Source organism: Schistocerca cancellata, chromosome 1 (assembly GCF_023864275.1).
Source record: "Schistocerca cancellata isolate TAMUIC-IGC-003103 chromosome 1, iqSchCanc2.1, whole genome shotgun sequence".
NCBI classification, from domain to species: Eukaryota; Metazoa; Arthropoda; class Insecta; order Orthoptera; family Acrididae; genus Schistocerca; species Schistocerca cancellata.
In genome coordinates, this window is record NC_064626.1 from 914354466 (window position 1) to 914380519 (window position 26054).

Genomic DNA, 26054 nt, shown 5'->3' on the forward strand with positions numbered 1-26054 from the left:
AAAAAACAAATAAAATAATTATATAGAGAAGAAACGTATTTTTAACAAAAAAGTGGTGGATTACATTTGTACTCTGTGTGAGTATCTGTGTCTTCAAAACCCGCGCGAGTAGCGGAGGGTTAGTTCATGGGGGGTTCCTCGGAAAACCCCCAAAAAAGAGTTTCTTATTGTTATTTCACTGCCCCCAGTGGATCAAAACCCAGCCAGGGATTCCAAGAAGGCTATGTATTCCTAGGATTCCGATCTCGAAAACCTCGAAAATTTTCATCATATCTTTATCCGTTGTCGAGATACAGAGTTAAAATTTACCCTAACTGTACACGTAAAACGTAGTTTATTAAGTGACGTAGCATGGATAAATGTCCTGTAAAGTGTCTCCGTTTTAAAATTCTTGCCTGAGGTGTAAAATTAGTTTGCGTTGTTTCATTTCCACATAATAAATAAACTATCTAAATTTTATTCATCAATACATTTCTTTTCATGAGTTATATGCCGTGCTGCAGCAGGGAAAAGAAGGGGACCAGCGGAAAAATGCTCCTATCGAAGCATAGAAAATGCGAATATGTCCCTATTTATTTAAAAGACTGACTGAAAAGTGGGGTATTAGCTGCCTCATTTTACCTTCCTCAGCACCATTACAAATTTTCGCAATAGTTTTGGCATGTGAAGAAATTCGAGTGTTTTTTTTTTTTTTTTTTTTTTTTTTTGCAGAGAGGGAAAAAGACAATGGCAGTGGCAAACAGACGGAAAGTAATAAATACTGGAAGATAATAGACCGTGGTTATGTTGTAGAAAGACCGAAGGAGGCAATGTGAGAGGAAGAGAGGGACTAAGTGACAGTGGAACATAGAAGACAGTGATAAAACAGTGCTAGGAAAAGAGTGAAGGAGACAGTGCCAGAGGAAAAAAAGGGGGGCGGGAACGATAGGAAGATGGGAGAGATAGGAAGTGGAAGCGAGTGAGAACCCAGATAATGACAGGCAGAGTATGTGACAATGACAACTTGGAAGAGAGAGAGAGTGACAGTGAGAAGAGAGAAGAGCAATGGTAAGAAATGAATGAGGTGGTAGTAATAAGAAAGAGGAAGAGAGGGGAAGTGATAGAGGGAGGAGACTGTACTAGTAGCACAGAACGAAGGAAACTGTCGCTGTGACACAGGAGACAATGGCAGAGAGAGACAAAGAAATAACGAGAATCAGTTGGTATGAATGAGTGAGTGAGAAAGGGCAGATAGCAGCGGATGGTTATGAGCGACTTACAGTCATGGAGTAATGGGCATAAGTGAATTACGGTTAGGGGAGCTAGTGGGAGTTTGAAGTGAGTTACATGTTAAAAAAAAAAAATTATGTTCGCATGTCAAAATTTTTCGAAATTTTTTAAATATGCTGAGGAAGGTAGAATGAGGCAATTGATACCCCATTTTTCAGTCAGAGGAACATATTCGTATTTTTTGCGCTCCGATAGGAGCATTTTTCCGCTGGTATACACTCCGTCTGAGATATTCGGGGTAATATATTCTGTGAGATCAAATACAGCCTGTACGATGTTTAGCGTCCTTATTTATAATCATTTGTAAAACGTTGTGATGTGTTTCACCGGTTATGGTTAATTCTGCTTGCGCTATGATCGCATCACCCACTGCTAAGAATCGTTCGTTGATTTTATTAACACCAGGTGCAGGAAATGGTATGAGAGAACGTGGGTACCTTTCAGAGCTATATCGAGGCAGCTGACGATCGCTTCAAGAAGTCCCAAAAGTCAGGGAAAATAATGCGACGGAATTTTTAGGTGATTTACTTTTATTAGGATGGTTATACTTTCGGCTATGCATTCAACAGCTGACTACGAAATACGTAAAAAAATGTATATTTTTCCAGAATGAAATTTTCACTCCCCCAGCAGATTGTGCGCAGATTTGAAACTTCCTGGCAGATTAAAACTGTCTGCCGGACCGAGACTTTAACTCGAGACCTTTGCCTTTCGTGGGAAAGTGCTCTACCAACTTTTTTCCCATTTTGATCGGCACTGTTCGTTGTGTTTGGGCGGACGCCACAAGACAACCTTTCAAGTTGACCGTTGATGCCTTTATTCAGTGTAGAAGAAGTGTAGCCTATGACGCGCGAATACCCACACTTCTTTCGTCCAGTATTTGAAAATGAGAGCAGTTAGTTTCTTGCAACAAACATTTACACATAATTTCAAACATCTATGAGACTTTTTGTCACTAACAACCCCCATAAAACGACAAAAGGAAAATAAGTTTTTTGTTTACTACATTTTCGCTGTTCATGCAGTAAAACTGAAGCGTTCGGGATGAAGTTTCAGTTTTCTTTACGACTAACTGTAGTCGCGACACATTTTGCAGTATTCACGTATACCTGAATGCACTTGCAAAATTATATCATTCTACTACATATAGTCCAGGAGATATGACGTCATAAACACTGACAAGCGTGAAAACGGAACTGCAGGGCGAAATTCGCTAGACGTACGGGATAAAGATGCGTAAAAATAGGTGTGAAATATGTTAAATATATGTGATATATTTCTGTCATTTGAGTACTGTAGGAAAGAGACGGCTAAAAGTTCCTCCTAAGCTCCTGGATCGATTTCAAACAATCTTGGAACAGATATTATTTATCTGGAAAGAAATGCTGTGGGGATAAAAACGACCAGCTATTGAGATGGGGGTGATAACTTCTTTATGGAGAGAAAGGTGGGGAGGAGAAGATGTGCAAAGAGGGAGAAGGAGGAAGTGAAACAAAAAAGAGGGTACAGGAGGTAAATAGTGGAAGGAGGAGGAGAAGGTGGTGGACATAGAAAGGAGAAGGAGGAGATGGACAGAGAGACAGGGAATGAGGAAACTGATAGAGAGAGGAGGAGGAGGAGGAGATTGCTGAGGAGATGAATTTAAAAGAGAGGGGAGAGATGGGATGGAATTAGAAGGAGAAGGAGGTGATGGACAGGGAAGATGGATAGAGAGTGGAGATAGGAGGAGATAGACTGAGGAAAGGAGGACATGGACAGAGAGGGGGCGTTGGAGTAACAGAAGATGGGAATAAATACATACCCTGACAACGCCGGTTACTCAGCTAAATAAAAATAATTTTAGCCGTTGTAGAATTCGGAATTTGTGGGACCCATTTTACACATGTAGTTAATTCGATAGGTTGTAGGAGGTGGCTGTTGCGGTACGCCTTGCAGTTATCGGTTTCGTAAGAGGAGATGAGCTTCGGTGAAGCTGTTGACCGAAGGTGTGGAGCAGCGTAGCGCACGCCACGGTGGGAGGATGAGCAGGTGGCATTTTAGCAGGTCCTGGAGAGGCCACGGCCGCTGCCCTCACGAGTAAACAAGGCGCATCTGCTCTGGCGCGACGCCAACGCCATTCGCTCTGCCTTCACCGTGGCCTAAGCAGATTACGCTCGCGCATCAGTAAGCGGCTCCCTATATCAACGGTCTCTTCGAGCTCAGCGAGTACTGCACCCGAGGGCACAGTGCTCAACTGACTCCACACTATCAAGTGACGAGTAAAATATCAGAGGTTAGACAAAAGAGTCAAACCGACATATATCATGACAGTTTAAGACTTGTTAGATGCTCTTTCTGTGGGAAAAGCTCTACCAATGGATCCTAGTCTGATCGGCTCACAGCTTAACATTATCCTAATCAACACACAGTGAATGATAATTAATATCGAAAACTGACACGGGTGAAAATATAAGCCCTTGGAGAACTCATTACAAGTATCATTTAATGCAGTGTAATTCCTCCCCTGGACTCGATAATCGCCTGGGTTCAGGGTGGAGGAGTGTTCGTAAAACCAGCCACGTATTCTTCCAGCCATGTGAACTTTGCTGTTGTCTTTATGTGCCTGAGTGAGCAACGTCCTTGCGAGGTGACCGACTCCAAACCTTCTCTGCATGCAGTTATGGTTCGAATGGCTCTGAGCTCTATGGGACTTAACATCTGCGGTCATCAGTTCGCTATAACTTAGAACTACTTAAACCTAACTAACCTAAGGACATCACACACATCCATGCCCGAGGCAGCATTCGAACCTGCGACCGTAGCAGTCGTGCGGTTCCGGACTGAAGCACCTAGAACCGCTCGGTCGTGCATGCAGTTACCGTCGCAATATTTTCTCTCTAACAGGTGGATATGGACCTTCACTGACTGCCTGCAGGAACTCTCGTCTGGTCTGGAAGCGATTTTGATTCACAACCTGTGAAACGCATCTCCGGTCCCTCTCGTCAGACCTGTTACTCATGGATTCTGATGTGTCTTAGGTATGTTGTGGAGGACTTCTCCTAAGTTTTATGCGTACCTAGCATAAGCATAAGGATAGCCAAGTTTCCAACAATCGAGCGTAGCACAGCGGCAAAGGTTCGCTGCTAACATGCTGTCGGTACAGGTTCAAATACTGCCCATGTCCTTTCTCTCGATTTAACTGTACAGAATGTCACTGAATAGTACAGGACATGCAAAATAATTCAGAGATCATCCCACACAAAAGCACTCCACTCTGCCGATCCTGTGATGTTTATTTTTACAGACGGTTTAAAATTTTCAGGAAAATGTTTAAAAATGCTCCCAACTTCATAAATACAAATCGGAAAATCGCTCTCGAGGGAAGATTCCACAAACATACAGTCTTTAATTGTACATCAATTTAGTGCAGCTATTTTCACAGGAATGATAAAATACACTCTGTTTGTATCGATGTTGGTCGAAGAAAGAACAGTTTTTCTGAATTCAAACTGACTGTGGTTTCGGTTACGCTTCAGAAAAAAATCGTGTGGCAGCAATGCGGTAGCTTTCATTAAATAAGCGTGGTGCTCTACGAATTTGCGTTTCGGTTGCTTCTACGACAAATACCATCTGGAGTTCTGTAATCTATTCTGTAACAAACGGAGTACACATTTGAAGAAAGTTTGTTGTAATTATTTATTTATTAATGAAATTGATATAGCGAAAATTAATATTTTTTAATACTTTTTCAGGATGTATACTAGGAAAAGTACACACGCAGAATTTGAACGTGTATGGCAGTGTCATCAACGCAGTAACGTGGAAACATAGTCGATGCACTAAGCTCACTTGGTTCAAATAGAGCTAACGTTACAGGTATCTTAGATGTGGACAGAACTTCATCGATTTCCACGGAAACTATGGGCCACCGCGTGAAGAGCCCCTAGCCAGGTACCAAGGACAGGTCCCTCTTACAACACACCTAAGACTCATCAAAACCCTTTCTAACAGGTCTGACGGACCACTTGTCAGTCAGGATATTTTTCCCACCATAGTTGTGACGTTGCCACGTGTGTTACACCACTTCTTATGGACACGTTGAATAGTCCGCCGCGAAACACCAACAGATCCGGCAGCTTCACAAACCGTACGGTCACGGGCACGGCAAAACACGACTGCCCCTTGTTGCCGTTCTGTAATGTCTTTACATCTTCCCTGTTTCTACATCATCTACGTGATTACTCTGCTACTCACAATAAAGTGCCTGGCAGAGGGTTCAATAAACCACCTTCAAGCTGTCTCTCCACCGTTCCACTCTCGAACGGCACGCAGGAAAAACGAGCATTTAAATTTTTCTGTGCGAGCCTTGATTTCTCTTATTTTATCGTGATGATCATTTCTCCCTATGTAGGTGGGTGCCGACAAAATGTTTTCGCTATCGGAGGAGAAAACTGGTGATTGAAATTTCATGAGAAGATCCCGTCGCAACGAAAAACGCCTTTGTTTCAAAGTTTGCCACTCTAGTTCACATATCATGTCTGTGACACGATCTCCCCTATTTCGAGATAATATAAAACGAGCTGTCCTTCTTTGTACTTTTTCGATGTCATCCGTCAGCCCCACCTGATGCGGATCCCACACCGCACAGCAATAGGGTGGACAAGCGTGGTGTAAGCAGTCTCTTTAGTGGACCTGTTGCACCTTCTAAGTGTTCTGTCAGTGAGTCGCAGTCTTTGGTTTGCTCTACCCACAATATTATCTATGTGATCGTTCTAGTTTACGTTATTTGTAATTGTAATCCCTAAGTATTTAGCTGAATTTACAGCCTTCAGATTTGTGTGACTTATCGTGTAATCGAAATTTAGCTGATTTCTTTTAGTACTCCTGTGAATAACTTCACATTTTCTTTTATTCAGGGTCAATTGCCACTTTTCTTATCTAAATCATTTTGAAAGTCGTTTTGATCATCTGATGACTTTACAAGACTGTAAATGATAGCATCATCTGCAAACAATCTAAGACGGCTACTCAGATTGTCTTCTATGTCGTTAGTACAGATCAGGAACAATAGAGGGCCTATAACACTTCCTTGGGGAACACCGCATATTATTTAAGTTGCACTCGATGACTTTCCGTCTGCTACTACGAACTGTGACCTTTCTGACGGGAAATCACGAATCCAGTCGCACAACTGAGGCAAAACTCCGTAGGAACGCAGTTTGGTTAGAAGACGCTTGAGAGTCGAAAGCCTTCTGGAAATCTAAAAATATGGAATTTAAAAATATGGAATCAATTTGACAATTTGACAGTATGAGAATTTATGTACAATGTCCGCTTGCAACATAAATGTGTCACTGATCGCTACTGCCTTATGTTCACGTAGAGGCAGTACGCATGTGGTTGAGTACGTGACCCGATCGCTGCGCCATGTGGTTGTTTAGTTGGTTTGGAGATTAAAGGGCATAAACTGTGCCATCTGTAAAGGTTTAAAGACTTATCTGTACCTGAGCGCTGGGGTACTAATTTTTTGTCAGGTTAGCTTACGGTAAAAGAAGTACAAACGTCTCAGTACAAATGGTTTCCCAAACTAGCCGTTTGCGAAATAGTTTCGAATGCGTAATTCCGAGCCACCTCTATTTCGGTGTGAAATAATGCCCGAGTTAGTATAAATGTAACTACTTTCATTAAGTCCCCATCAGATTGGGCTTAAAGTTCCGACATAGCCTACTTTAATAAGAAATCCAATACTACTTTAGCTCGTTGCGTGCTACAATTCACTGTACACTGGTAAATGTTAATGGAAGCGTTCCACGCCTTGCCATCGCATTTAGATGCATTAATGCACCCGTCTCTGCAGCGAGTTAAGAATTCTTTCAAACATCCCCGGATCATCTCGTAAAGCTACTCCAGTTCTTGAGCCACTTGAACTTGGAGATATTGAATTTAATTGATGAAAGGAGGAAATATAAAAATTCAGCAAATGAAGCAGACGAAAGGGAGTAGAAACATCTAACAAATGACATGCCTAAGCAGGACTGGTGAAATGTGTCTTCTAGTTACAGAAAATTACACAACGGCAAAATCCTCCACTTAAGCGACATTAAAAGATGCAAATAATTCAGAATATCCGCGTACGTTCTTTGCCGCTTCAAGAATGCACATTCCAACAGCGGTGGGATTATTTTGCACTCTTACGATTTCTCTGAGTAGCTTCAGTAAGGAAATTTAATTACTGGAATATTTAAAAAAGATGACATTACCATTCTCCAGTCGCCGAATGTTCAGGCAAATATGTTGTGGATGGCTCCAGACATTGTTCATTGAATTTTGACCATACAACTCCAATAAAATTCTTACACCGTGAAATGGTAAAACAGTTAATACAATCCGACTTCATTTCTTACAAAGATAATAGGTTCTTTCTCTAATGCGAGAGCGATAAGAGCCAACATGAAGCCCAAATCATTTCGTGATTGAATAATGCGGTTGCAGTAGTATTGAAGTCCGCTTCCTGTGAAAATATCGGTTCACAGTTCTAATTGATTAATGACATGGAAAAATGGGTATTTTATATTTCTAATAAATAAAACACTGTTTCTTAAAGTTTTCTTAAAGTAAGTCGGAAATTATTCAGTCAAACCGATAACTTAACATTTTTCTTCCACCCATCCTAAAGACTTTTTGTTAAAAAAGATACACGAAAAGACTTCTAAGCATTATGTTAGGATGCAATAACAAATCTCTCATGGTTAACTTTTTTTACCACTTTGTACATAAGCAGCACAAAATCACTCATATTTTTCTGAATTTGAAAACGTAGTATTATATGACTAGAGGACAAACGTAAGTCTATAGAATGATTGTGACGAGGTGAAATATAGATAACGCCTACACGAAAATGGTGGAGTCTTTTGGAGGAAAACGAAGCAGCCGTATAAAAAGTCGAGAGCTCAGGGATAGCTGCAAGATGGAAGGAATACATAGTGGGGCATTACAAGACAAATGATTTGATGTAGATGGAGTTAATTGATAACTTATCTAATGATTTTTAACTTTAAGTTGTTAGAGGGAAGCAGGGTGAAAATTATTCAGAAAGGAACGACAAGATTTCTTCCACCATTTCGCAGCAGGTTATACAGCGCGTTTCCGTAAGAGCGTTCAAAAATTTAACAGGACATAGAGAATGCCCCACTGATTAATTTGAGGTAGGCAACCTGGCGTAGGAGAAACCAGCTTAAGGAGATAAGGAAGCAAACTTGTTTATCGCTTTGTCTAGCTTTACAGCCGAGCGGTTCTAGGCGCTTCAGTCCGGAGCCGCGTGACCGCACCGGTCGCAGGTTCGAATCCTGCCTCGGGCATGGATGTGTGTGATGTCCTTAGGTTGGTTAGGTTTAAGTAGTTCTACGTTCTAGGGGACTGATGACCTCAAATGTTAAGTCCCATAGTGCTCAGAGCCATTCGAACCATCTAGCATTACTGTTTTCCAAGTTATTTACAACTAACATGCGTACAAGTTTACACTTGCTGCGCCGTTTATTTACATGTACGGTACATTCCTTATTTACTGCAAGGAAACTAGGAGAACGAGCGTGATTAGTAGGAAGTCATGATGCAGGTTTTGTTTATTTTACTTGTCCGTAAGGTGGCTCTGTTGTATCGTATGTACATTGCCCCATGACAGAACGTGCTATGCATCAACGACAGACCCACGCTGTAGTAGTGCCACACCCTCAAGTACGTTTTGCTGTGAATATCTGGACCGGCACTGTAGGCGACGATCTCACTGGGCCATATCTTTTACCTGAATAGCCACCTTCATTGAGGTTAGTGCAAAGAGTTCCACCTGAGTTGTTGGAGAACGTACCATTGACTGTTCGTGAGAGGATGTGGATACAACATGGCGGTGCACCGTATCATTTCAGTGTGGATGTCTGCAACCATCTCGCTGCTGTACTTCCTGGTCGCTGGATTGGAAGGGGACGTCCTATTCTATGGTCTTTGAGGTCACCCCACCTGAATCCCCTTGATTACTTGCTATGGGGATACCGAAAGCTGGTCGTGTTTGAGACCTCAGTGGATACATAGATGGACTCAACTGCCAGAAATTAGCTGCCTGTGATGTGATTTCTAATCACACCAGGGATATTTGCCAGGGTGCGTCAGAATCTTGTTCGTCAATGTCATGTTTGCATTGTGGCTGATGGCCGTCAGTTACAGCATATTTTATAAGATACAGTACAAATGGTACGTTCATTACGTCAGCGATGGTATTTGCAGTTAACTGTAACTAATGTAAATAAAAAAAGTACACAGTAATGCGATTTTATTCCTGTTATCTCCTTAAGCTGGCTTCTGCGATCCCGCGTTCCCTACCTCCTCTATATCCTATTCTCTTTTGATCTCACTGACGGAAACACCCTGCACGTGACAACAGAAAGTTTCCATTTTATTCAATTAATGTGGCACGGGATGCCCACAGCGCCGTAAGGATACTTAACGGAATAATTAAAAGGAGGAACGGTGAGTGTGGTCACAGCCTCAGAGACAGTGTCCAAATCACACTCCGCTCCATGCGAGAATCGTTATGGGAGTCCCCAGTGTAGTGCAGGGATTATATGGATGTGGTCAGTTTACTTTGATCTTTAGAAGGTACGACTCTTTAGAATGTATAAACACTCAGTACAGAAAAGTATTCTCAGCTGGAAACAGTCAAGATTTCAAAAGGGACGACGGGGTAAACTGCAATTTTCCCTCCTTCCTTCTTCTAAAATGGCTTAACTGACAGAGTATGTGTTACAATAAAGGAATCAGATGTTAGTTACACAGGGAATGTCTTGTGATCTAGGTAAGGCTTTTGATTGTGTTCAAAGGTAAAAGTATTAAGGACCAGTAAACACAACTGGTTCGCAGTTTATTTTATCTGCAAAAGGAAGGAAGGAAGGAAAGAAGGAAGAAACATTAACGTTTAACGTCACGCTGTCTTACCTGCAAGACAAGAAGCAATTTATATCAATTACAAATCCATCGCACAAGATTTGTTTGAAGCAGTCGCACATGGTGTACCACTGAGTTCTGTTTTGTACCGGATATGTCTCCTATGGGTCATGGGACGCATTTTCTCTGGCGTTTCGGCATATATTTGCAGTTTTGTTTTTGCAGCGTGTAGCTGGAATCATCCCAAAGAAATACTGCTCATCTAGTCTTTCATACGACACCCAGCGTCGACGGAAAGCGTCTGCTGGTTTCCCGTCACGAACTAAATGATATTTAAAGTAGAATGTTACGTGCCTATGCGACAGAGTGGTCTCAGATTAGCCAGTACGTTATTCGTTCTATCAATATTTATTAACAAGACCAGTAATACGCGAAGATTAATGAGTATCCCAGCAGCAACTGAGCAGCACTGCTGCATGTCGGCATCTGTCAGCGCGGGCCAGGGTGGTGCCCTCACTGCAGGAGAACTGGTTATTCTTCGTGTTTTACTGTCCCTGTTAATACATACCGACGAAATGAGTATCCTTCTACACTAACTTTGGACCGCCATGTCTAATGGACTCGTAAAATTCTTCTTTAAGAATTATTTTATTTGTAACGGGAGACAAATCGACGCCTTGCATCGACACTGGGCGTAGCATGAAAGACTTCACGAGCAGCATTTGTTTGGGTAGCCTCGTGCCTCTAGTTGCAAAAACGAAACTGCAAATTTCTGCCGATGCGCCTAACAACTCTTAGGAGAGACACTATATATTTATATATTAAACAGACAGAATACGGCGCCTCCGTCGGCAGCGACTATATAACACAAGTTTCTGGCGCAGCTGATAGATCGATTACTGCTGCCACAATGGCAGATTATCAAGATTTTTAAGTGAGTTTGAACGTGCTGCTAAAATCAGCGCACGAGCGATGGGACACAGCATTTCAGAGGTAGCGATGAAGTGGGAATTTTTCCGTATGACCGTTTCCCGAGTGTACCGTAAATATCAGGAATCCGATAAAACATCAAATCTCCGACATCGCTGCTGCCGGAAAAAAGATCCTGAAAGAATATAACCAACGACTACTGAAGAGAATCGTTCAACTTGACAGAGGTGCAATCTTTTCGCCAGTTTCTGTAGATTTCAATGCCGGGCTGCCAACAAGTGTCAGCGTGCGAACCATTCAACGAAACATCATGCATATGGGCCTTCGGAGCCGAAGGTACCCTTGATGACTGCACGACAAAGCCGTACGCCTCGCCTGGGCTAGTCAACACCGACATTGGACTGTAGATGATTGGAAATATGTTGCCTGGTGACTCATTTCAAACTGTATCGAGCGGATGGACGTGTACAGGTATGAAGGCAACCTCATGAATCCAGAGACCCTGCATGTCAGCAGGGGACTGTTCAAGCTGGTGGAGGCTCTGTAATGGTGTGGGGCGTGTGCAATTGGAGTGATATGGGACCCCTGATACGTCTAGATACGACTACGACGTAAGGATCTTGTCTGATCACCTGCATCCATTCATGTCCATTGTGCATTCCGAAGGACTTGGGCAATTCCAGAAGGACAATGCGACACCCAACGCGTCCAGAATTGCAACAGAGTTGCTCCAGGAACACTCCTCTGTGTAAACACCTCCACTGGCCACCAAACTCCCCAGAAATAAACATTATTGAGCACATCTGGGATGCCTTGCAACGTGCTGTTCAGAAGAGAGCTCCACCCTCTCGTCCTCTTACGGATGTATTGGCAGCCGTGCTGGATTCATGGTGTGTCAGTTTCCTTCAGTACTACTTCAGACATTAGTCGAGTCCAGGCCACGTCCTGTGGCGGCGCTTTTACGTGCTCGCGGGGCCTTGCACTATATCAGACAGGTGTATCAATGTCCTTTGGTCTTTAGTGTATAATACTTCTCAGTCGGCCGGGTCAGAGACGGCCTTACGCATTTTGAATGATCACTGACGAATGTAAACACAACACAATCTAGCTGTAATGGCGTCAGTGGAAAGGCAATTAACGAGACAGACGAGTGCGAATCATCTATGGAGCTGCGGCACTATTGCTGCTGTGGCGTACTTACTTTCCCAAGGGCAATCCTCATGGTCTGGATGTTATTAAATCTCGTGCGAGAAACTCGCTACATGACAATTAGGCTATTCCATTATCTGCGATGACAGGAGCACTCTATTTCCAGTCGTCTATGTCTCTGCTCCAATCGCTTATCATAAGTTTTACCTTACGGATCAAGTCTATGGTTTTCACATCTTTATGGAGTAGTTACAAGTTTTAGGTGCTCTACGTGACTATATAGTAGCTTTTTCTCTACTTGCATCGCATGTTTGAAATCCGTGTGGTTTATTTGACTGCGCATGTCTGCGCGAGGTGCAGCATTTATATGAGATGTTGACCAATAATTCTGCTCTTATTTGTAGGGAAGTAAGGATATTTTGTTTCTCTCTCTTAGAAGAAAATATGTTGGATCTGATTATTTACCTTGTGTCTTGTAATATGTCCTTGACGCTGCTGCTGACTCAGGCGGTCAGCTTTCCGGTTGGGTTTTCTTTCCTGGAATACACACGGGAGGAAAAGCATGCAAAATGGAGCGAGAAGCTGCGGCAGTGGCTAAGTGGCCGGGATGCCGCGCCTGGGAATGCACACACAGCTGCACTCACATCACATCCTCGCGACACCGGAACTCATCTCCCCTGAGGTACTTTCGCTTCCGTTGAATCTTCACACTTTCTTAGCTCTCCAAAGTCTTACGTCGATTTCCCTTATGGTGTTTCTCTGTAGCCAGATTTTTTTTTATTTTTTCCCATAGTTACAATTATAATTTCTTTCCTAGCGCTTCATGAATGTTTGAACTCTGACAGTTAGATATGCATGTGAAAAATGTCGAACTTTACAGTGAATTCGATGCTATGTTGTATTGTAGATGGCTTAATAACTGAGTCTGTTGCCTCTTAGAGAATATTGTTATAATACTGAGTACAAAATTCGTTGTTTTACTCCTGACAAATATGTTGGATTGATATTGGCACTGCCTGAGCGCTGTTGACTGATGCATAAGGTAGTAGACAGTTTTTTTATAGTAAAGACAGCCTACTGGTTTCAATGGATTTTATAGTCGAATTGACCATGGTTTCGACTCCTAAACTAAGGGAGTCTTCATCAAAATTTATATTACATACGTAATAACAGCTCTCGTCATACAATTTTAACGCCAAAAATGTTCAACTTCTTACGTATGTAATATAAATTCTGATGAAGACTCCCTTAGTTTAGGAGTCGAAACCATGGTCAATTCGACTATAAAATCCATTGCAGCCAATGGGCTGTCTTTATTATAAAAAATATTTTCACGGTTGCTGCACACAGCTGTGTTTAGAGTAGTAATTAGATAGATTTTAAATTTGAATTCAATTTGAAGGAGGCAGACCTACACGATGTCGTTTATGAAAATCTGTTTTCACCATTGCTGATTTCTTACGTAATAAAATATATGGCTGCAGTTACTTTTAACCAGCGTGTAAATTGAAGTAGATTTGTTCATTGTGGGGCAGCTAATGCCGATTTCATGGAAGACCAAGACACAGATACATCAGAGCCAAATGAGATCTCTATTACATAATATCGTGGCCACCTTTTAGAGCTAAGATCACACTGTTTGTCAGGTTACAGTGATGTGCCAAAACACTACCATCACTGCCCACCTCGAGGTTCAGTGGCTTCTTCTGGTGCTGCGGGCACGTGACGCAGCAAGGAAGCAATGTAAACGGAAGGAAGACAAATGGGCAATACTTATAACGAAGATACAGGCCGCAAATGCGGAAATCCTCTAATATGAGCGATTTTCACAAAGCGCACATTGTTGTGGCGCTGCGGCTGGAAACGAAAAACTGCCAAGCTGGTCGCCTGTTGGCGTACCACTGTTGTCAGCACCTATGCTAAGTGGTTGATGGGTGCTGAAATAACGAGCAGGCCGTGTGTTATTGGGCGACCATGCCTCATCACACGTAGAGCTCACAGGATTCACCACTGTATAACCCGGGATAGGCAGCCATCTGTGGCTGATCTGAGGACAGAGTACAACGCTGGTGCAGGAACAAGTGTTTCGGAGTACACTGTTCAAAGGCAACAGTTGAACATGGAGCTCCGCATCCTACGTGTTCCTGTGTTGACCCAACGACAACGACAATTATGGTTCAAATGGTTCAAATGGCTCTGAGCACTATGGGACTCAACGTCTGAGGTCATCAGTTCCCTAGAACTTAGAACTACTTAAACCTAACTAACCTAAGGACATCACACACATCCATGCCCGAGGCAGGATTCGAACGTGCGACCGTAGCGGTCCCGCGGTTCCAGACGGTAGCGCCTAGAACCGCAAGGCCACTCCGGCCGGCCGACAATTATGACTGCAATGGTCACAGCATCACTGAATTTTCACCGTGGATCAATAGAATTATGTCGCCTGTCGAATGAATCGCATTTCTTGTTATACCGCGTCAATGATTGAGTCCTTACATGCCATCTTCCGAGCGAATGGCTGCACGAAACATGCAACGCGCCACAGATGCATGCCGGTGAGGGCAGTGTTATGCTACCCGGGTACATTGAGTTGAGCTTCCATGGGTTCTGCGGCTGTAATTGAAGGTATCATGACATCAGAGAACTACGTGAACATTATTGCGGACCACTTGCATCGCTTCATGCTTCAAGTCTCCCTCTTTGGCAATGATAGTAGGATTACAGTCAGTGTCGCAATATCAGAATCGTACTACAGTGGTTTGAGAAGCATCATAGAGAACCCACACTGATGTATTGTCCGGCAAATGTGCCTGATCTTTATCCATTGGAATACATATCGAGTGCCTGCCGCGTGTCTGTAAGCAGCCAACCTTCAATTTTCGGCAATTGCTTGATCTGTGCGTAGACACCTGGTATAGCATACTTCTGAAATCGTGTCAAGGACTTGTAGAATCCATACCAAGCAGAATCTCTGTTTTACTGTGTTTGAAAAGTGGAACAGCATGCTGTTAAAAACGCGGTCATAATGTTTTGGGTCATCGGGATACGTTGGTAACTAGGTTTGGAAACTAATACATATCAAACCAATCTTTTTTTTTAAAAAAAAAGAAAGTAAATGTGACAGATATTGTGGTATTAGTCTACTTGATTCTGTTTGCAAAATCTACAACAAAATAATGAAGAGACACTTACGTTCCTTTCGTAAATTAGAAGAACAAACAAACAAATAAAAAGCTTTTGAAACGCTTGATTTCCTATGTAATGCTTTAAATGTGGATGGGTAACTTCAGCATTTAATAAAAAAAAGTACAAAATCCTTACAACAACGTAATATTGTAGTGTAGTGGCATAAAACACTGGCCAACGATTTACAGCATCTATGTTAATGAACAGAAGGGTGGTACAGGATTGTGATTTGTCACCAACATAATTAAAATCTACTTAGATCAGATGATAAGAAAATGGAATAATTATATTCTTCGAGGGCTTACTTTGAACTGAAGGTTCCGCAGCAACAGATTGCTCTTCTCTGGTGACATGTCGATGATCCCAGAAGATGAAGATAAACACCAAAGTCAACGGTTATTTTAACAAATAGTGTCGGAAATACAATCTTCTACGGACACAGAAGGCAAAAGGTTTTGCTGTCGAAGGGAAAGAACGATTGAGATGGGAAGTTATGATAAATGACCAAATATCTTGAGTATGGCAACAGCTACCAACGTAAGAAGGCTGAAGCCAAAAGCTTAATATGTTCCAGCAAATATGTGACACAGTTTATAACCTTTTGAAAAACGCAACATGCAAAGGGACCAGAATTAATTTTAGATGACACTAAAAGTTCCTGATCTAGTGTACGGAAACTGAACCGGAATTTTTCAACAAAAGATCAAATGGTTCAAATGGCTCTGAGCACTATGGGACTTAACATCTTAGGTCATCAGTCCCCTAGAACTTAGAACTACTTAAACCTAACTAACCTGAGGACATCACACACATCCATGCCTGAGGCAGGATTCGAACCTGCGACCGTAGCGGTCGCGCGTTTCCAGACTGAAGCTCCTAGAATCGCTCGGCCACTCCGGCCGGCAACAAAAGATCAGTCGAGAATTCAGTCAACCCTGATAAGATGACAGAGATAATACTTCACGTATGGCCAGGTTCAATCATATCCGTATAGTACAGGTCAGCCTATACCAAACATTTGTTTGCAAATTTCTCGTTTTCGTAACTATGTTTTTAATTTTTAAAGTGTGTTTGTTCTGCAAATTTACTGTGCGTACCATTCCTAATTGTGGAGGAACGCTTTTGTGGTACCTTTTGTTTGTGTTGTTGTTGGTATATGTAGTTCATTTTTCGTTTTCAGGATTTCGTACCTCAATCGGTAAAATGGAATTCTTATAGGATAACTTTGTCGTCCATCTGCCTCTCTGTCCAACTCTTACAAAGGCCTTTTCCCAGGAACACGTAGACGTAGCAATTTGAAATTTGTGTCACTAAGATCTACGATTCCTTGACGGTGTAAAAACTTGAAGCTTCAATGTTCATGCAATCAAAAGATACGGCTATTTATGTGACATATTTTGATACTCGAAAACTCACCCATCAATACCCATAGGCCTAGAATCGAGAAATAAGGTAACATCGTACAAGTAAAGGAAAAATCTGAAAACCGTTAATTTATAATTACATCGCTCAGCTACGATCTACTCTCTTCTGCAAGAAGGAAGTCAGTACCAAGACTAAGTTATCTGTGCACCGTTCAATCTTTCGACCAACTTTGTTGTATGGGAGCGAAAGCTGGGTGGATTCAGGTTACCTTATCAACAAGGTTGAGGTTACGGACATGAAAGTAGCTAGGATGATTTCAGGTACTAGTAGATGGGAACAATGGCAGGAGGGTGTCCACAATGAGGAAATCAAAGAAAAACTGGGAATGAACTCTATAGATGTAGCAGTCAGGGCGAACAGGCTTAGATGGTGGGGTCATGTTACACGCATGAGAGAAGCAAGGTTACCCAAGAGACTCATGGATTCAGCAGTAGAGGGTAGGAGGAGTCGGGGCAGACCGAGGAGAAGGTACCTGGATTCGGTTAAGAATGATTTTGAAGTAATAGGTTTAACATCAGAAGAGGCAACAATGTTAGCACTGAATAGGGGATCATGGAGGAACTGTATAAGGGGGGCTATGCTCCAGACTGAACGCTGAAAGGCATAATCAGTCTTAAATGATGATGATGATGATGATGATGATGATCACACAAAAATGTTTTTGTCATTTGTTTTCAGACTGTCTGTTTGTCCGTCCGCCTGTTAAGACGCCTTTTTCTCAGGAACGTGTGGACATATTCAGCTGGAACTTACGTCATATACTAAGATCTATAGTCCCTTGGTGGTGTAATAAATATACGCTTCTAGATCAATGCAACCAAAAGACGCAGCCAGTTAACCCGCCAGGGTAGCCGAGAGCGCGATTTGGCCTTTGGCTGTGCTGCGGTGAGGACGCGCTGTTTGTGTTCCTGCCGCGGAGCGAGCGCTCGTGTTGTTTACATAGTACTCGGCCGTTTCGCGCGTGCCGTACTCAGCATATAGATCACTATGGCGCACCAATACAGAAAATCGACGCTCAAATTTACGTTCCGCAACGAATTTTCACGGCCCAAAGCACTCGAAGTCGAACGATTTCTACGAGAAGAAGTTAAAATCCCGGCTACCGACATTCTCGGCATTCACTTGTCCATTGTGAGTAGTATCGTATATGTCAAGGTCATCAACGACGCAACATGTGAACGGATCCTTCGGGACACGAAACAGGGCCTCCGTTTCTGCCATGCTGATGGCAATGTGGGGACTGTGCACGTCGATTATTCTGGGATGGGCCTTCGCACGATCAGAATTTTCGAACTTCCTTTCGAACTACCGGCGGAGGACGTCGTGACAGCGCTGCGCCCCTACGGCACGGTCCATGATCATATTGCGGAAAAATGGACGCAATTCCCGACATATCCGGTGCTGAACGGCGTCCGCCAGGTCCGAATAGAACTTAAAAGACATGTACCTTCATATCTGAATATCGGTGGCTGCCGTGCCATCGTCATCTACGATGGGCAACCGAAGACCTGCTCTGGTTGTGGGAAGGAGGGGCACCTCAGATCAGAATGTATGCAACGTCGAATCACTCAACTGCCGCCGGTTGAAGCGGACCCGCCATCGCAGCCGACGCTGCTTCCTGTGACTTATGCAGCAGCCCTCACGACAGCTACCACTTCACCACGACAGCCGACATCCACTGTTGGGTCGCGGCTCCATGTTCCAATACAGGACGATGATGACACACCCGTTCCACAAGCTACGGATTCCACTCCGATGCCGCCGCCCCCGTCGACGGATCACAACATACATGACGATAGCATGGCCGTAGAGTCGCTTATTGTGCCTACGGCTGCCTTTGTGCCGGAACGTCGTGAATCTTTGCCATCGTCTGACACAGAAGGACACACCAGGAAGCAACGCTCTCCGAAGCGACGGAAGCGGAGGCGTAGAGCAACTTCCGAACGGGATGCGACGCAGCCTCCAGAGGATGACGATTCCACCTTCAATGACGACGCTACCACAGAGGCAGCCGCCATTTGTTGCAGTGTGGCACCATCGAACGAAACTTCGGACAAACCACATATATCTACAGTGGCAAAATCGGATGCCGAGATGCAGGACAGCTGCTGCCCACCACCTTCTGGAGTGCAGGCACCCATGCCGTGTCCTGAGGAAGCTAGGGAGGCCGATCTTGCTTTCAGTTCCCCGACGTGGGCGGACGACCACGACGACGATGGAACCATGCAAGTTGCGCCAACAGGGCCCACGGCATTGGCGCCGGCTCTCTAGAAAGGACTGCAGGGAGGTTTGGGGGGATGCGGAGGTGTCAATACAGTCAGAAGCGTCATAGGTAATTCCAGGTTTAATGGATAACTTAACACCTGCGGTTCGGCAACAAGCTTATCGTATCGCCACGCTTAACCTCAACACGATACGAACGGCAGTGAAGATCCAGTTGCTGCGTGAGATGCTTCGTTCTTCGGATGTTGACATTGCCCTGTTGCAAGAAGTGTATATAGCGGCCCTCCCCGTTTTCTACGGTTCTGTGACATATGTGTCACCGGCGGACCGGAATGGCAGCGGTACGGCAATACTAGTGCGCGACGGAATTGCCATCGAAGAAGTGACTTACCTTCCGTCAGGAACGGGGCTGGCGATCACAGCACTGGGCACGCGCATCATTAACATTTACGCTCCATCAGGAACTGACCAACGCCGCGAACGATCGCTGTTCTACTCGGAGGATATCGCCCCCCTCTTTATCAGCCGCTTCGAGCAAAATATCTTCGGCGGCGATTTTAACTGTGTGCTCCACCCCAAAGACCAAGTCCCACATTTCTCAACTTGTCAAGAACTTCGGCTGCTGGTTCGAGATCTGCTTCTCACCGACACGTGGGAGACAGTGCACGGTGACCGTCCCGGGCCGACATTCCTTACTAGTCACTCCGCCAGTCGCCTGGACCGCATTTATGTTTCAAGAGCTCTAGCACCGGGAGTATTGGACGCCGAGCGTTGGCCGCTTGCCTTCTCCGATCATAGCGCTTTCATATGCACACTCACTCTACAACAGCAGCGGATATGGCTCAGCCGAGGACCCTGGAAGCTGAATGTGGCACATCTTCAAGCCCCGGAATGCCGTCAGATTATCGCCAACACATGGCTGGATTGCGAACGTCGTCTTCCCCGATACCCATCGACTCTAGCATGGTGGGTGGACTGTGCAAAACCAGCTTTTCGGCGTGTGCTAACACAATTCGGAAAAGATATCGCAGCTTGGCATCGTCACACATTGGACTTTTATTACACGATGCTTCGCGAACTCGACAGCCAACCACCATCTACAAACCGACAAATGGAAAGCCGCCGAATTAAAGGTAAAATATTGTCTCTTACGAGGAAACGTTTGGAGGGGGTCGTAGTGCGATCGCGACGTCAAGACCGAGTGGAAGGAGAAAACCCGTCTATGCATCACATCGTGCTCGACAGCCGCCGACGCCGACAGCAGCTGATCACGGACCTCGTTTTGCCAGGTGGTAGGGTCGTAATGACTCAGGCGGCGGTTACAGAAGCCTTCTCAGATCACTATCGCCGGTTTTACGACGAGGTGAATACAGAGGACGAGGAAGCGGCCGATCACGACATACTGCAGCACATGTCGCACACCCTCGACAATGCAGCAGCGGCGACGCTGTTAGGTGGGATTACACGAGACGACATCGAGGACGCGCTTAACAAGGGAGCACTCAACAAATCTCCCGGGCCAGACGGACTGCCGCTCGAGTTTTATCGTACTTTCCGCGATCTCATGATGCCCCGATGGATCATCATGTACCAAGAACTGATGACCCCCGGTTCCCACGTGCCACCTGCATTCGTGGAAGGTCTCCTTATACCGATACACAAGCCTTCCAGAGGTCGGACGGTCGAGGACTACAGGCCAATTACAATGCTCAACTCGGACTATAAAATCTTCTCCCGACTACTCGCCAGCCGCATAAAGAAGGTTCTACCCCTACTCCTCTCAATGGAACAAACGACACAGGGCGGAGTGACCAACATGCAAACGGCAACCAGTGAATGCAGGGATTTAATAGCCATTGCCGCATCCTGTCGCCTTCGAGCTGCTCTGATCTCCATTGATTTCGACCACGCCTTCGACAGAGTTCACCACAAGTTCCTTCTGTCCGTTATGGCCCGCATGGGCTTCCCGCCTGCCTTTCTCGACTTCTTTCAGCGCCTTTTCCGTGGAGCTGCATCCCGTGTACTGGTGAATGGACGGATTGCGGGTCCCTTTCCAATCCGACGGTCAGTTCGCCAAGGATGCCCACTCTCCATGATCCTTTACGCGATCGCACTCGAACCACTTGTCGGAGGGTTGAATCACAGGCTCTCGGGCATGTCATTGAAGGATCACACCTTTCACTGCAGGATATATGCTGATGACCTTCTATTACTTGTCCGATCTGGTGACGAGGTACGCTCCGTGATACAATGGATCAATCGCTATGGTTTGGCAGCGGGCAGCCTCATGAATGTGCCAAGTCGGCAGCGATGCCCATTGGGAGAGGTCTACAGGAGGACGCTTTAGCCCCACTCCCACTAGTTAACAAGATCCGGTTCTTGGGCATAACATTTATTACACAGGATGTGCGCCACACGGCTGCCATGAACTATGCACGATTACTACAGGCAATACGCACAGAAGTTCGCCGGAACTTACTTCGACGGATGGACCTCCTACAGCGTGTAGAATACCTCAACCTTCACGTGGCAACTAAGATGATCCACATGGCCCAGGTCCTACCAATATCTACAGCGATGGCACACAGACTGCAAGCAGCGTTTGGATATTACCTTACCGCCGGACACCTCTTTAAAGTCCGCTACGAAACACTCACCCTGCCTCCGCTTGATGGCGGACTGAGACTTATAAATGTACGAGCGAGGGCTACAGCATTATACTTGTGCACAATGCTGAAATTGTGGACTCACAAAGATGCTTCTCTTAAGGGTCGTCTGTTAGAGGAATTGCTGCCGGCGTCTCTTCTGCTACCTGTCACGGTTGCGCACATTACACCCTCACTCTCGCACCTCTCGGCATTTATTCTTGAGTATAGTTACGTGCACCCCGACCTTCCCAACACTCGCACTCCCAAGGCGAGAGACTTTTACAGACTGCTGCTAAGGTCCATCCCTCGCAATGTGATTGAGAGGAAGAGCCCTACGACCCTATGGCCTGCAGTGTGGAGAGCGGTCCAGAAGCCGTTCCTCCCCACGCGGGTACGAGCCGCGTGGTACCAGGTGGTGAACGGGAAGGTTGTAACACGACAAAGGCTGCATGCTATTGGGATGGCGGATTCCCCCCTTTGCCCACATTGCCACCTCGTGGATACTGACGAACACCGTTTAACATGTGGATCGGCGTCAGAGGTATGGCTGCTAGTGCAGAAGATCCTCGCCTGCTACCTACGTCTCGCGCCTCGCACGATTGAGCCACGGCTCCTCCTTTGTCCAGAGGATACTTATTTCCCACCTGCGAAGACTCACGCTCTCACATGGTTTAAAGGCATGTCCATATACTACCTCTTTCGAGATGATGAGAAGATGGTACTTGATTACTGGCAATTTCTCCAGGACAGTCACAGCACACTTGAGTGTACACCCCGATACCGACAACTATTTGCCAACTATTTGCGCAGTGTCTTCGATAACCCCCCTCACAGTTGGGGAGTACCGGGCAGAGGATGACCGCCTTCATGGGGCTCCACACGCTGCGAAATGTTGTACCAATTTGGAACATGGAATCTGTACGCAGATGGGCCATGCATATGGAATGGCGTGCGGGATTTGGTTACATTTTTTTTTCTTTATTATCCATCATCACACTATTGGTTTCAAATTCTATTGCATAGTTTAGAAGGAACTCTTGTTCTGTTGTTGCTACGGATGTGCATTCTAATTTTGTTTGTCGTAACTGAAAGACGCCTTTTTCCATCTATATATAAAAAAAGGTTGGCCGAGGAAAAAAAATAAAAAAATAACACAAAAAATAAAAAAAATATATAAAAAAAAGAGCGCTAACGCGCTGCTTCCTGGACTCGGGTAGGCGCGCCGGCCCCGGATCGAATCCACCCAGCGGATTAACGACGAGGGCCGGTCTGCCGGCCAGCCTGAATGTGGTTTTTAGGAGGTTTCCCACATCCCGCTAGGTGAATACCGGGCTAGTCCCCACGTTCCGCCTCAGTTAGACGGCTCGCAGACATCTGAACACATTCGCACTATTCCATGGATTACACTAGACGCAGACAGTTAAGGTACACTAATTTCGTCCCAGGGGGTATGGGGTGGCGACAGGAAGGGCATCCGGCCACCCCTTAACCATTAACATGCCAAATCCGATTAACGATGGCTGACCCTGCGGGACAAGGCTCCAGCGATGGAATAGAAAAGACGCGACCTGTTGTGTGACATATTTTGATACTCGCAAGCTCACTGATTGAAAGCTACAAGATAGTTCTCGTTGATGTGCAATCATGAAATTTTGGAAGAAACAAGGTTTCACTGCACATGTATTGGAAAAAATCTGAAAATTCTTAATTTGTAATTGTAGCACAAGGAAAAAATATTTCTTTTGTCATTTGTTGTGTTAAACTTGAAAGTAGAGCATCGAAAGTCTTAGAATCCCTGGGACCGATATCTTGCCAGCATCCGTGCCGATAACAGGCTCAAATCGTGGAGATTCTCGATCCCCGGAATAAACGAACTGTCTGTATTCATAATTAAGTTTGTGTGCAACCCTCAGTGAACGAGTCGTAATCGCACCTTGCCAATTTTTTTGAAAAAGGTTTATTCTGCACGTTTACTGTATGTAGTATTGGCAGCCGTGGAGGAGCGTTTTTTTAAACCTTTTATTCGTGTTGTCGTAGCTATAAGCAGTTAATTTTTTTCCTGTGGAGAAAGTACCTTCACACACACACACACACACACACACACACACACACACACAGAACCCACGATCTCTAAGTCTCCGGAGATTGTGCCTAGAGACGCACCTGGTGTTAGAGCTCTTATCGCAGCTGCAGTTAGAAGGCTTCTGGGCAGGAAAAAGTACGCTGCGGGGCGAAGCGGAGTGACAGAGAAAGCATTGGCCGGTCACCGCAAGCAAGTGCACGGTTCCCAGGGAAAGGCGGCGGCGGCGGCCGCGGCACTGACCGACTTGTCAAGCTACGCGGCGCGCGCGTCCAAGGCGACCTTCTGGGCAGACGGCGCGGCGACTGTGGCCGGGAGACTCTGCTCTGCTGTGCTCACGCAGCAGCCTCGGGCACCGCGGCTTTCCCGGTGCCCATCCAGTCACTGCTTACAAACCTGACAAGGCGACATGTTGATATCCTCTGCAGGTGATTTTCTGAGTGCAACAATAGGCAAGTTGTACAGATCCCAGAATTAACTACACTTTCTACGCAGTTGAGGAGTAGCCGAGAAAGGAGTGAGAGAGTCCTAGCTAATTGCAGACATTATTCAACCTGTAGATTGGACAAACAGTAATGGAGACCAAGGTTAAATGTGGAAAGGACAACAAAGACTTTGAAGTTTGCCGATGAACTTGAAGACCAGTTGAACGGAATGGATAATATCTTGAAAAGAGTTTTTAGGGTGAACTCCAACATGCCGGCCGGAGTGGCCGAGCGGTTCTAGGCGCTTCAGTCTGGAACCGCGCGACCGCTACGGTCGCAGGTACGAATCCTGCCTCGGGCATGGATGTGTGTGATGTCCTTAGCTTAGTTAGGTTTAAGTAGTTCTAAGTTCTAGGGGACTGATGACCTCAGAAGTTAAGTCCCATAGTGCTCAGAGCCATTTGAACCATTTGAACTCCAACAACAGCAAAACAAAGGTAATGGAATATAATCAGCCGGCCGCTGTGGCCGAACGGTTCTAGGCACTTCAGTCCGGAACCGCGCTGCTGCTACAGTCGCAGGTTAGAATCTGGCCTCGGGCATGGATGTGTGTGATGTCCTCAGCTTAGTTAGGTTTAAGTAGTTCTAAGTCTAGGGGACTGATGATCTCAGATGTTAAGTCCCATACTGCTTCGAGCCATTTTTGGAATATAGACGAATTATATCGGGCAATGATTTATATTTGCATACTGAACCGATGGATGAAAATTTTTACGAATGCTGGGATTCGAACTCGGGCTTCCTACTCACTCGGCAGATGTGCTAACCTCTACGCTATCATCTCACAGTGCCTTTACACAATTGCATGAACTACCCTAGCACGTCTCCTTCCTTAATCCAAATTCACGCCTCAGCCCACTTGCTATTTACCTTAAACAGCATTTCAGAGGCTTCCAGATGTACTGGATCAGCACCTCAGCATCGAACGAAACGGGGTACCCTGTCTGCCACGCAGACTTAAATGCTTTAATCGAATAAAATTATATGGTGCCAGGGACCATTTCATTACAGTTTCAGGCTAGTTTTGGGGGAATACCAAGTGAGCTGAGGCGTGAATGGAAATTTGGATTGAGGAAGGAGGCGTCCTAGCGTAGCTCGTGCAATTGTGCAAAGCCAGGATGGCGTAGTGGTTAGCGCAGGAGACTAGGTTCGGATCCTACACTTGGCACGGAATTTCATTCGTCCCCTCAGTCTGCATATATGGGTACATCGTAGATGTTTAAAGCTGGTCGTCTGCAGAACAAAGTGAGATAAGTGACAGCTAAACTGACAGTGACTTCTTTGTTTAAAATGCACCTGCGCTACATTAATCCCCCTGCCGCCCAGCATACTGACCCCCTGCAAGTGCCCAATCGTGACGATAATAAATTTCTTTTCACGAAGATAGGAGCAGTCCATTTTCTTTTAGTTTTATGAGCAAAATCTGTGTATTTTTTACGTTCGACTGCAGGATACAATTCGCATCTCTTTCTCTCTCTCTCTCTGTCTCTCACCGCGCCTGCCGTTATTTCGCGACATCCAACGAAGCAAAAAAGAAAGAACTATAACATTGCCGCCGATTACAGATGACCAAACTGCAGAGGTCACTGCTATATATATGATAGATGTGTTAATTTATCTCACACCTTCTATACATGTCTACCCTGCATAAAATCGAATAAGACTACCAATGTTTTGCTGCAGAATCTACCGATCACTGCAGAATGTCTCTGTTATTTCTAAACTGTCATCAGAGCAAAGAAA